Here is a 14523-nt window from a genome sequence, read left to right as displayed (position 1 = left end):
CAGTCATACCCAGGATTAGATCCCATGACCTGTTACACTGGCAGTAGACACTTTACTGATGGAGTTATTTGCTCCTGTAGAGGAAGCAGGAGAATTCTAACTATATGAAGTTATGTGTAATTGTCAGAGAAGTATCTTCATATACAGTAGTTAAAATTCTCATATTTCCTATACGGGAGCAAACAGCTTCATCAGTAAGGTGTCTGCTTCCAGTGTAATAGGTTGTGGTTTCTAATACTGGGTGTGATACTTGTAAAATGTGTATATTCAGTATAATAAAGAGGGTGTGATTTGTAAGGTGCAGGGACCAGTGAGGAAGTCGGCCACTGAAAAGACAGTGACAGCTATCAATTAACTTAATTCAATGGTGTCACAGAATGGGAGGAGAGGTGCCCCATTCAGAGCAGGAGCCCGGCGGCAGATGACTCCGTTGCCTCCCAGAGTTCTGCCTCTGGCCCTAGGCAATTGCCTAGTTTGCCTATGCCTATGGCTGGCTCTGAGCGTCTGTATACACTGACAGTGGCGTCTCTATACTTGTATATTCAGAAGCATGGCTGTACACCAGGGAAGGGCTTTGTAGCAGCATTAGCATAGAGTCACAGATGCAGCTGCAGCAAAAGATGCAAGGCAGGCCGCAACTGCGCCCAACTCACAGTCAGGCCCTATGAGAAGGGATCCCGCCCCCTCCACAAACCACACCCCCTCAATAGACCTGCCCCTTTTGGGCTGCTTTAAGAAATTTCCCAGGCTGGTTTCCCATCCCACTCCGCCCCTGGTATATAACAAGGGGTGTTACTGTCAGTATATCTCTTCTGTTATATACACACAGTGTATTTCTCATCACTATCACGCTGTTATGTCTCCTGGTTCCTGAGTATATAACAAGGGGTGTTACTGTCAGTGTATCTCTTCTGTTATATACACACAGTGTATATCTCATCACTATCACGCTGTTATGTCTCCTGGTTCCTGAGTATATAACAAGGGGTGTTACTGTCAGTATATCTCTTCTGTTATATACACACAGTGTATATCTCATCACTATCACGCTGTTATGTCTCCTGGTTCCTGAGTATATAACAAGGGGTGTTACTGTCAGTGTATCTCTTCTGTTATATACACACAGTGTATATCTCATCACTATCACGCTGTTATGTCTCCTGGTTCCTGAGTATATAACAAGGGGTGTTACTGTCAGTGTATCTCTTCTGTTATATACACACAGTGTATATCTCATCACTATCACGCTGTTATGTCTCCTGGTTCCTGAGTATATAACAAGGGGTGTTACTGTCAGTATATCTCTTCTGTTATATACACACAGTGTATATCTCATCACTATCACGCTGTTATATCTCCTGGTTCCTGAGTATATAACAAGGGGTGTTACTGTCAGTATATCTCTTCTGTTATATACACACAGTGTATATCTCATCACTATCACGCTGTTATGTCTCCTGGTTCCTGAGTATATGACAAGGGGTGTTACTGTCAGTGTATCTCTCCTGTTATATACACACAGTGTATTTCCCATCACTATCACGCTGTTATGTCTCCTGGTTCCTGAGTATATAACAAGGGGTGTCACTGTAAGTATATCTCTTCTGTTATATACACAGTGTATATCTCATCACTATCACACTGTTATGTCTCCTGGTTCCTGAGTATATAACAAGGGGTGTTACTGTCAGTATATCTCTTCTGTTATATACACACAGTGTATATCTCATCACTATCACGCTGTTATGTCTCCTGGTTCCTGAGTATATAACAAGGGGTGTTACTGTCAGTGTATCTCTTCTGTTATATACACACAGTGTATATCTCATCACTATCACGCTGTTATGTCTCCTGGTTCCTGAGTATATAACAAGGGGTGTTACTGTCAGTGTATCTCTTCTGTTATATACACACAGTGTATTTCTCATCACTATCACGCTGTTATGTCTCCTGGTTCCTGAGAATATAACAAGGGGTATTACTGTCAGTGTATCTCTCCTGTTATATACACACAGTGTATTTCTCATCACTATCACTCTGTTATGTCTCCTGGTTCCTGAGTATATAACAAGGGATGTTACTGTCAGCGTATCTCTCCTGTTATATACACACAGTGTATATCTCATCACTATCACGCTGTTATGTCTCCTGGTTCCTGAGTATATAACAAGGGGTGTTACTGTCAGTGTATCTCTTCTGTTATATACACACAGTGTATTTCTCATCACTATCACTCTGTTATGTCTCCTGGTTCCTGAGTATATAACAAGGGGTGTTACTGTCAGCGTATCTCTCCTGTTATATACACACAGTGTATATCTCATCACTATCACGCTGTTATGTCTCCTGGTTCCTGAGTATATAACAAGGGGTGTTACTGTCAGTGTATCTCTTCTGTTATATACACACAGTGTATTTCTCATCACTATCACGCTGTTATGTCTCCTGGTTCCTGAGTATATAACAAGGGGTGTTACTGTCAGTGTATCTCTTCTGTTATATACACACACTGTATATCTCATCACTATCACGCTGTTATGTCTCCTGGTTCCTGAGTATATAACAAGGGGTGTTACTGTCAGTATATCTCTTCTGTTATATACACACAGTGTATTTCTCATCACTATCACGCTGTTATGTCTCCTGGTTCCTGAGTATATAACAAGGGGTGTTACTGTCAGTATATCTCTCCTGTTATATACACACAGTGTATTTCTCATCACTATCACGCTGTTATGTCTCCTGGTTCCTGAGTATATAACAAGGGGTGTTACTGTCAGTATATCTCTTCTGTTATATACACACACTGTATATCTCATCACTATCACGCTGTTATGTCTCCTGGTTCCTGAGTATATAACAAGGGGTGTTACTGTCAGTGTATCTCTTCTGTTATATACACACAGTGTATATCTCATCACTATCACGCTGTTATGTCTCCTGGTTCCTGAGTATATAACAAGGGGTGTTACTGTCAGTATATCTCTCCTGTTATATACACACAGTGTATATCTCATCACTATCACGCTGTTATTTCTCCTGGTTCCTGAGTATATAACAAGGGGTGTTACTGTCAGTGTATCTCTTCTGTTATATACACACAGTGTATTTCTCATCACTATCACGCTGTTATGTCTCCTGGTTCCTGAGTATATAACAAGGGGTGTTACTGTCAGTGTATCTCTTCTGTTATATACACACAGTGTATTTCTCATCACTATCACGCTGTTATGTATCCTGGTTCCTGAGTATATAACAAGGGGTGTTACTGTCAGTGTATCTCTCCTGTTATATACACACAGTGTATATCTCATCACTATCACGCTGTTATGTCTCCTGGTTCCTGAGTATATAACAAGGGGTGTTACTGTCAGTGTATCTCTCCTGTTATATACACACAGTGTATTTCTCATCACTATCACACTGTTATGTCTCCTAGTTCCTGAGTATATAACAAGGGGTGTTACTGTCAGTGTATCTCTCCTGTTATATACACACAGTGTATATCTCATCACTATCACGCTGTTATGTCTTCTGGTTCCTGAGTATATAACAAGGGGTGTTACTGTCAGTGTATCTCTCCTGTTATATACACACAGTGTATTTCTCATCACTATCACACTGTTATGTCTCCTGGTTCCTGAGTATATAACAAGGGGTGTTACTGTCAGTGTATCTCTTCTGTTATATACACACAGTGTATATCTCATCACTATCACGCTGTTATGTCTCCTGGTTCCTGAGTATATAACAAGGGGTGTTACTGTCAGTATATCTCTTCTGTTATATACACACAGTGTATATCTCATCACTATCACGCTGTTATGTCTCCTGGTTCCTGAGTATATGACAAGGGGTGTTACTGTCAGTGTATCTCTCCTGTTATATACACACAGTGTATTTCCCATCACTATCACGCTGTTATGTCTCCTGGTTCCTGAGTATATAACAAGGGGTGTTACTGTCAGTATATCTCTCCTGTTATATACACACAGTGTATTTCTCATCACTATCACGCTGTTATGTCTCCTGGTTCCTGAGTATATAACAAGGGGTGTTACTGTCAGTATATCTCTTCTGTTATATACACACACTGTATATCTCATCACTATCACGCTGTTATGTCTCCTGGTTCCTGAGTATATAACAAGGGGTGTTACTGTCAGTGTATCTCTTCTGTTATATACACACAGTGTATATCTCATCACTATCACGCTGTTATGTCTCCTGGTTCCTGAGTATATAACAAGGGGTGTTACTGTCAGTATATCTCTCCTGTTATATACACACAGTGTATATCTCATCACTATCACGCTGTTATTTCTCCTGGTTCCTGAGTATATAACAAGGGGTGTTACTGTCAGTGTATCTCTTCTGTTATATACACACAGTGTATTTCTCATCACTATCACGCTGTTATGTCTCCTGGTTCCTGAGTATATAACAAGGGGTGTTACTGTCAGTGTATCTCTTCTGTTATATACACACAGTGTATTTCTCATCACTATCACGCTGTTATGTATCCTGGTTCCTGAGTATATAACAAGGGGTGTTACTGTCAGTGTATCTCTCCTGTTATATACACACAGTGTATATCTCATCACTATCACGCTGTTATGTCTCCTGGTTCCTGAGTATATAACAAGGGGTGTTACTGTCAGTGTATCTCTCCTGTTATATACACACAGTGTATTTCTCATCACTATCACACTGTTATGTCTCCTAGTTCCTGAGTATATAACAAGGGGTGTTACTGTCAGTGTATCTCTCCTGTTATATACACACAGTGTATATCTCATCACTATCACGCTGTTATGTCTCCTGGTTCCTGAGTATATAACAAGGGGTGTTACTGTCAGTGTATCTCTCCTGTTATATACACACAGTGTATTTCTCATCACTATCACACTGTTATGTCTCCTGGTTCCTGAGTATATAACAAGGGGTGTTACTGTCAGTGTATCTCTTCTGTTATATACACACAGTGTATATCTCATCACTATCACGCTGTTATGTCTCCTGGTTCCTGAGTATATAACAAGTGGTGTTACTGTCAGTATATCTCTTCTGTTATATACACACAGTGTATATCTCATCACTATCACGCTGTTATATCTCCTGGTTCCTGAGTATATAACAAGGGGTGTTACTGTCAGTATATCTCTTCTGTTATATACACACAGTGTATATCTCATCACTATCACGCTGTTATGTCTCCTGGTTCCAGAGTATATGACAAGGGGTGTTACTGTCAGTGTATCTCTCCTGTTATATACACACAGTGTATTTCCCATCACTATCACGCTGTTATGTCTCCTGGTTCCTGAGTATATAACAAGGGGTGTCACTGTCAGTATATCTCTTCTGTTATATACACAGTGGCCCTCATTCCGAGTTGTTCGCTCGTTCTTTTTCATCGCATCGCAGTGAAAATCCGCTTAGTACGCATGCGCAAAGTTCGCACTGCGACTGCGCCAAGTAACTTTACTATGAAGAAAGTATTTTTACTCACGGCTTTTTCTTCGCTCCGGCGATCGTAATGTGATTGACAGGAAATGGGTGTTACTGGGCGGAAACACGGCGTTTCAGGGGCGTGTGGCTGAAAACGCTACCGTTTCCGGAAAAAACGCAGGAGTGGCCGGAGAAACGGTGGGAGTGCCTGGGCGAACGCTGGGTGTGTTTGTGACGTCAACCAGGAACGACAAGCACTGAAATGATCGCACAGGCAGAGTAAGTCTGGAGCTACTCAGAAACTGCTAAGTAGTTAGTAATCGCAATATTGCGAATACATCGGTCGCAATTTTAAGAAGCTAAGATTCACTCCCAGTAGGCGGCGGCTTAGCGTGTGTAACTCTGCTAAATTCGCCTTGCGACCGATCAACTCGGAATGAGGGCCAGTGTATATATCATCACTATCACACTGTTATGTCTCCTGGTTCCTGAGTATATAACAAGGGGTGTTACTGTCAGTATATCTCTTCTGTTATATACACACAGTGTATATCTCATCACTATCACGCTGTTATGTCTCCTGGTTCCTGAGTATATAACAAGGGGTGTTACTGTCAGTGTATCTCTTCTGTTATATACACACAGTGTATATCTCATCACTATCACGCTGTTATGTCTCCTGGTTCCTGAGTATATAACAAGGGGTGTTACTGTCAGTGTATCTCTTCTGTTATATACACACAGTGTATTTCTCATCACTATCACGCTGTTATGTCTCCTGGTTCCTGAGAATATAACAAGGGGTATTACTGTCAGTGTATCTCTCCTGTTATATACACACAGTGTATTTCTCATCACTATCACTCTGTTATGTCTCCTGGTTCCTGAGTATATAACAAGGGATGTTACTGTCAGCGTATCTCTCCTGTTATATACACACAGTGTATATCTCATCACTATCACGCTGTTATGTCTCCTGGTTCCTGAGTATATAACAAGGGGTGTTACTGTCAGTGTATCTCTTCTGTTATATACACACAGTGTATTTCTCATCACTATCACTCTGTTATGTCTCCTGGTTCCTGAGTATATAACAAGGGGTGTTACTGTCAGCGTATCTCTCCTGTTATATACACACAGTGTATATCTCATCACTATCACGCTGTTATGTCTCCTGGTTCCTGAGTATATAACAAGGGGTGTTACTGTCAGTGTATCTCTTCTGTTATATACACACAGTGTATTTCTCATCACTATCACGCTGTTATGTCTCCTGGTTCCTGAGTATATAACAAGGGGTGTTACTGTCAGTGTATCTCTTCTGTTATATACACACACTGTATATCTCATCACTATCACGCTGTTATGTCTCCTGGTTCCTGAGTATATAACAAGGGGTGTTACTGTCAGTGTATCTCTGCTGTTATATACATACAGTGTATTTCTCATCACTATCACGCTGTTATGTCTCCTGGTTCCTGAGTATATAACAAGGGGTGTTACTGTCAGTGTATCTCTTCTGTTATATACACACAGTGTATATCTCATCACTATCACGCTGTTATGTCTCCTGGTTCCTGAGTATATAACAAGGGGTGTTACTGTCAGTATATCTCTTCTGTTATATACACACAGTGTATTTCTCATCACTATCACGCTGTTATGTCTCCTGGTTCCTGAGTATATAACAAGGGGTGTTACTGTCAGTATATCTCTCCTGTTATATACACACAGTGTATTTCTCATCACTATCACGCTGTTATGTCTCCTGGTTCCTGAGTATATAACAAGGGGTGTTACTGTCAGTATATCTCTTCTGTTATATACACACAGTGTATATCTCATCACTATCACGCTGTTATGTCTCCTGGTTCCTGAGTATATAACAAGGGATGTTACTGTCAGTGTATCTCTTCTGTTATATACACACAGTGTATATCTCATCACTATCACGCTGTTATGTCTCCTGGTTCCTGAGTATATAACAAGGGGTGTTACTGTCAGTATATCTCTCCTGTTATATACACACAGTGTATATCTCATCACTATCACACTGTTATTTCTCCTGGTTCCTGAGTATATAACAAGGGGTGTTACTGTCAGTGTATCTCTTCTGTTATATACACACAGTGTATTTCTCATCACTATCACGCTGTTATGTCTCCTGGTTCCTGAGTATATAACAAGGGGTGTTACTGTCAGTGTATCTCTTCTGTTATATACACACAGTGTATTTCTCATCACTATCACGCTGTTATGTATCCTGGTTCCTGAGTATATAACAAGGGGTGTTACTGTCAGTGTATCTCTCCTGTTATATACACACAGTGTATATCTCATCACTATCACGCTGTTATGTCTCCTGGTTCCTGAGTATATAACAAGGGGTGTTACTGTCAGTGTATCTCTCCTGTTATATACACACAGTGTATTTCTCATCACTATCACACTGTTATGTCTCCTAGTTCCTGAGTATATAACAAGGGGTGTTACTGTCAGTGTATCTCTCCTGTTATATACACACAGTGTATATCTCATCACTATCACGCTGTTATGTCTCCTGGTTCCTGAGTATATAACAAGGGGTGTTACTGTCAGTGTATCTCTCCTGTTATATACACACAGTGTATTTCTCATCACTATCACACTGTTATGTCTCCTGGTTCCTGAGTATATAACAAGGGGTGTTACTGTCAGTGTATCTCTTCTGTTATATATACACAGTGTATTTCTCATCACTATCACGCTGTTATGTCTCCTGGTTCCTGAGTATATAACAAGGGGTGTTACTGTCAGTATATCTCTCCTGTTATATACACACAGTGTATTTCTCATCACTATCACGCTGTTATGTCTCCTGGTTCCTGAGTATATAACAAGGGGTGTTACTGTCAGTGTATCTCTCCTGTTATATACACACAGTGTATTTCTCATCACTATCACGCTGTTATGTCTCCTGGTTCCTGAGTATATAACAAGGGATGTTACTGTCAGTGTATCTCTTCTTTTATATACACACAGTGTATATCTCATCACTATCACGCTGTTATGTCTCCTGGTTCCTGAGTATATAACAAGGGGTGTTACTGTCAGTGTATCTCTCCTGTTATATACACACAGTGTATTTCTCATCACTATCACACTGTTATGTCTCCTGGTTCCTGAGTATATAACAAGGGGTGTTACTGTCAGTGTATCTCTTCTGTTATATATACACAGTGTATTTCTCATCACTATCACGCTGTTATGTCTCCTGGTTCCTGAGTATATAACAAGGGGTGTTACTGTCAGTATATCTCTCCTGTTATATACACACAGTGTATTTCTCATCACTATCACGCTGTTATGTCTCCTGGTTCCTGAGTATATAACAAGGGGTGTTACTGTCAGTGTATCTCTCCTGTTATATACACACAGTGTATTTCTCATCACTATCACGCTGTTATGTCTCCTGGTTCCTGAGTATATAACAAGGGATGTTACTGTCAGTGTATCTCTTCTTTTATATACACACAGTGTATATCTCATCACTATCACGCTGTTATGTCTCCTGGTTCCTGAGTATATAACAAGGGGTGTTACTGTCAGTGTATCTCTCCTGTTATATACACACAGTGTATTTCTCATCACTATCACGCTGTTATTTCTCCTGGTTCCTGAGTATATAACAAGGGGTGTTACTGTCAGTATATCTCTCCTGTTATATACACACAGTGTATATCTCATCACTATCACGCTGTTATGTCTCCTGGTTCCTGAGTATATAACAAGGGGTGTTACTGTCAGTATATCTCTTCTGTTATATACACACAGTGTATATCTCATCACTATCACGCTGTTATGTCTCCTGGTTCCTGAGTATATAACAAGGGGTGTTACTGTCAGTATATCTCTTCTGTTATATACACACAGTGTATTTCTCATCACTATCACGCTGTTATGTCTCCTGGCTCCTGAGTATATAACAAGGGGTGTTACTGTCAGTGTATCTCTCCTGTTATATACACACAGTGTATATCTCATCACTATCACGCTGTTATGTCTTCTGGTTCCTGAGTATATAACAAGGGGTGTTACTGTCAGTGTATCTCTCCTGTTATATACACACAGTGTATTTCTCATCACTATCACACTGTTATGTCTCCTGGTTCCTGAGTATATAACAAGGGGTGTTACTGTCAGTGTATCTCTTCTGTTATATACACACAGTGTATATCTCATCACTATCACGCTGTTATGTCTCCTGGTTCCTGAGTATATAACAAGGGGTGTTACTGTCAGTATATCTCTTCTGTTATATACACACAGTGTATATCTCATCACTATCACGCTGTTATGTCTCCTGGTTCCTGAGTATATGACAAGGGGTGTTACTGTCAGTGTATCTCTCCTGTTATATACACACAGTGTATTTCCCATCACTATCACGCTGTTATGTCTCCTGGTTCCTGAGTATATAACAAGGGGTGTTACTGTCAGTATATCTCTCCTGTTATATACACACAGTGTATTTCTCATCACTATCACGCTGTTATGTCTCCTGGTTCCTGAGTATATAACAAGGGGTGTTACTGTCAGTATATCTCTTCTGTTATATACACACACTGTATATCTCATCACTATCACGCTGTTATGTCTCCTGGTTCCTGAGTATATAACAAGGGGTGTTACTGTCAGTGTATCTCTTCTGTTATATACACACAGTGTATATCTCATCACTATCACGCTGTTATGTCTCCTGGTTCCTGAGTATATAACAAGGGGTGTTACTGTCAGTATATCTCTCCTGTTATATACACACAGTGTATATCTCATCACTATCACGCTGTTATTTCTCCTGGTTCCTGAGTATATAACAAGGGGTGTTACTGTCAGTGTATCTCTTCTGTTATATACACACAGTGTATTTCTCATCACTATCACGCTGTTATGTCTCCTGGTTCCTGAGTATATAACAAGGGGTGTTACTGTCAGTGTATCTCTTCTGTTATATACACACAGTGTATTTCTCATCACTATCACGCTGTTATGTATCCTGGTTCCTGAGTATATAACAAGGGGTGTTACTGTCAGTGTATCTCTCCTGTTATATACACACAGTGTATATCTCATCACTATCACGCTGTTATGTCTCCTGGTTCCTGAGTATATAACAAGGGGTGTTACTGTCAGTGTATCTCTCCTGTTATATACACACAGTGTATTTCTCATCACTATCACACTGTTATGTCTCCTAGTTCCTGAGTATATAACAAGGGGTGTTACTGTCAGTGTATCTCTCCTGTTATATACACACAGTGTATATCTCATCACTATCACGCTGTTATGTCTCCTGGTTCCTGAGTATATAACAAGGGGTGTTACTGTCAGTGTATCTCTCCTGTTATATACACACAGTGTATTTCTCATCACTATCACACTGTTATGTCTCCTGGTTCCTGAGTATATAACAAGGGGTGTTACTGTCAGTGTATCTCTTCTGTTATATACACACAGTGTATATCTCATCACTATCACGCTGTTATGTCTCCTGGTTCCTGAGTATATAACAAGTGGTGTTACTGTCAGTATATCTCTTCTGTTATATACACACAGTGTATATCTCATCACTATCACGCTGTTATATCTCCTGGTTCCTGAGTATATAACAAGGGGTGTTACTGTCAGTATATCTCTTCTGTTATATACACACAGTGTATATCTCATCACTATCACGCTGTTATGTCTCCTGGTTCCAGAGTATATGACAAGGGGTGTTACTGTCAGTGTATCTCTCCTGTTATATACACACAGTGTATTTCCCATCACTATCACGCTGTTATGTCTCCTGGTTCCTGAGTATATAACAAGGGGTGTCACTGTCAGTATATCTCTTCTGTTATATACACAGTGGCCCTCATTCCGAGTTGTTCGCTCGTTCTTTTTCATCGCATCGCAGTGAAAATCCGCTTAGTACGCATGCGCAAAGTTCGCACTGCGACTGCGCCAAGTAACTTTACTATGAAGAAAGTATTTTTACTCACGGCTTTTTCTTCGCTCCGGCGATCGTAATGTGATTGACAGGAAATGGGTGTTACTGGGCGGAAACACGGCGTTTCAGGGGCGTGTGGCTGAAAACGCTACCGTTTCCGGAAAAAACGCAGGAGTGGCCGGAGAAACGGTGGGAGTGCCTGGGCGAACGCTGGGTGTGTTTGTGACGTCAACCAGGAACGACAAGCACTGAAATGATCGCACAGGCAGAGTAAGTCTGGAGCTACTCAGAAACTGCTAAGTAGTTAGTAATCGCAATATTGCGAATACATCGGTCGCAATTTTAAGAAGCTAAGATTCACTCCCAGTAGGCGGCGGCTTAGCGTGTGTAACTCTGCTAAATTCGCCTTGCGACCGATCAACTCGGAATGAGGGCCAGTGTATATATCATCACTATCACACTGTTATGTCTCCTGGTTCCTGAGTATATAACAAGGGGTGTTACTGTCAGTATATCTCTTCTGTTATATACACACAGTGTATATCTCATCACTATCACGCTGTTATGTCTCCTGGTTCCTGAGTATATAACAAGGGGTGTTACTGTCAGTGTATCTCTTCTGTTATATACACACAGTGTATATCTCATCACTATCACGCTGTTATGTCTCCTGGTTCCTGAGTATATAACAAGGGGTGTTACTGTCAGTGTATCTCTTCTGTTATATACACACAGTGTATTTCTCATCACTATCACGCTGTTATGTCTCCTGGTTCCTGAGAATATAACAAGGGGTATTACTGTCAGTGTATCTCTCCTGTTATATACACACAGTGTATTTCTCATCACTATCACTCTGTTATGTCTCCTGGTTCCTGAGTATATAACAAGGGATGTTACTGTCAGCGTATCTCTCCTGTTATATACACACAGTGTATATCTCATCACTATCACGCTGTTATGTCTCCTGGTTCCTGAGTATATAACAAGGGGTGTTACTGTCAGTGTATCTCTTCTGTTATATACACACAGTGTATTTCTCATCACTATCACTCTGTTATGTCTCCTGGTTCCTGAGTATATAACAAGGGGTGTTACTGTCAGCGTATCTCTCCTGTTATATACACACAGTGTATATCTCATCACTATCACGCTGTTATGTCTCCTGGTTCCTGAGTATATAACAAGGGGTGTTACTGTCAGTGTATCTCTTCTGTTATATACACACAGTGTATTTCTCATCACTATCACGCTGTTATGTCTCCTGGTTCCTGAGTATATAACAAGGGGTGTTACTGTCAGTGTATCTCTTCTGTTATATACACACACTGTATATCTCATCACTATCACGCTGTTATGTCTCCTGGTTCCTGAGTATATAACAAGGGGTGTTACTGTCAGTGTATCTCTGCTGTTATATACATACAGTGTATTTCTCATCACTATCACGCTGTTATGTCTCCTGGTTCCTGAGTATATAACAAGGGGTGTTACTGTCAGTGTATCTCTTCTGTTATATACACACAGTGTATATCTCATCACTATCACGCTGTTATGTCTCCTGGTTCCTGAGTATATAACAAGGGGTGTTACTGTCAGTATATCTCTTCTGTTATATACACACAGTGTATTTCTCATCACTATCACGCTGTTATGTCTCCTGGTTCCTGAGTATATAACAAGGGGTGTTACTGTCAGTATATCTCTCCTGTTATATACACACAGTGTATTTCTCATCACTATCACGCTGTTATGTCTCCTGGTTCCTGAGTATATAACAAGGGGTGTTACTGTCAGTATATCTCTTCTGTTATATACACACAGTGTATATCTCATCACTATCACGCTGTTATGTCTCCTGGTTCCTGAGTATATAACAAGGGATGTTACTGTCAGTGTATCTCTTCTGTTATATACACACAGTGTATATCTCATCACTATCACGCTGTTATGTCTCCTGGTTCCTGAGTATATAACAAGGGGTGTTACTGTCAGTATATCTCTCCTGTTATATACACACAGTGTATATCTCATCACTATCACACTGTTATTTCTCCTGGTTCCTGAGTATATAACAAGGGGTGTTACTGTCAGTGTATCTCTTCTGTTATATACACACAGTGTATTTCTCATCACTATCACGCTGTTATGTCTCCTGGTTCCTGAGTATATAACAAGGGGTGTTACTGTCAGTGTATCTCTTCTGTTATATACACACAGTGTATTTCTCATCACTATCACGCTGTTATGTATCCTGGTTCCTGAGTATATAACAAGGGGTGTTACTGTCAGTGTATCTCTCCTGTTATATACACACAGTGTATATCTCATCACTATCACGCTGTTATGTCTCCTGGTTCCTGAGTATATAACAAGGGGTGTTACTGTCAGTGTATCTCTCCTGTTATATACACACAGTGTATTTCTCATCACTATCACACTGTTATGTCTCCTAGTTCCTGAGTATATAACAAGGGGTGTTACTGTCAGTGTATCTCTCCTGTTATATACACACAGTGTATATCTCATCACTATCACGCTGTTATGTCTCCTGGTTCCTGAGTATATAACAAGGGGTGTTACTGTCAGTGTATCTCTCCTGTTATATACACACAGTGTATTTCTCATCACTATCACACTGTTATGTCTCCTGGTTCCTGAGTATATAACAAGGGGTGTTACTGTCAGTGTATCTCTTCTGTTATATATACACAGTGTATTTCTCATCACTATCACGCTGTTATGTCTCCTGGTTCCTGAGTATATAACAAGGGGTGTTACTGTCAGTATATCTCTCCTGTTATATACACACAGTGTATTTCTCATCACTATCACGCTGTTATGTCTCCTGGTTCCTGAGTATATAACAAGGGGTGTTACTGTCAGTGTATCTCTCCTGTTATATACACACAGTGTATTTCTCATCACTATCACGCTGTTATGTCTCCTGGTTCCTGAGTATATAACAAGGGATGTTACTGTCAGTGTATCTCTTCTTTTATATACACACAGTGTATATCTCATCACTATCACGCTGTTATGTCTCCTGGTTCCTGAGTATATAACAAGGGGTGTTACTGTCAGTGTATCTCTCCTGTTAT

This window comes from Pseudophryne corroboree, chromosome 4 (assembly GCF_028390025.1).
Source record: "Pseudophryne corroboree isolate aPseCor3 chromosome 4, aPseCor3.hap2, whole genome shotgun sequence".
NCBI classification, from domain to species: Eukaryota; Metazoa; Chordata; class Amphibia; order Anura; family Myobatrachidae; genus Pseudophryne; species Pseudophryne corroboree.
Note: the sequence above shows the minus strand (reverse complement) of the source record.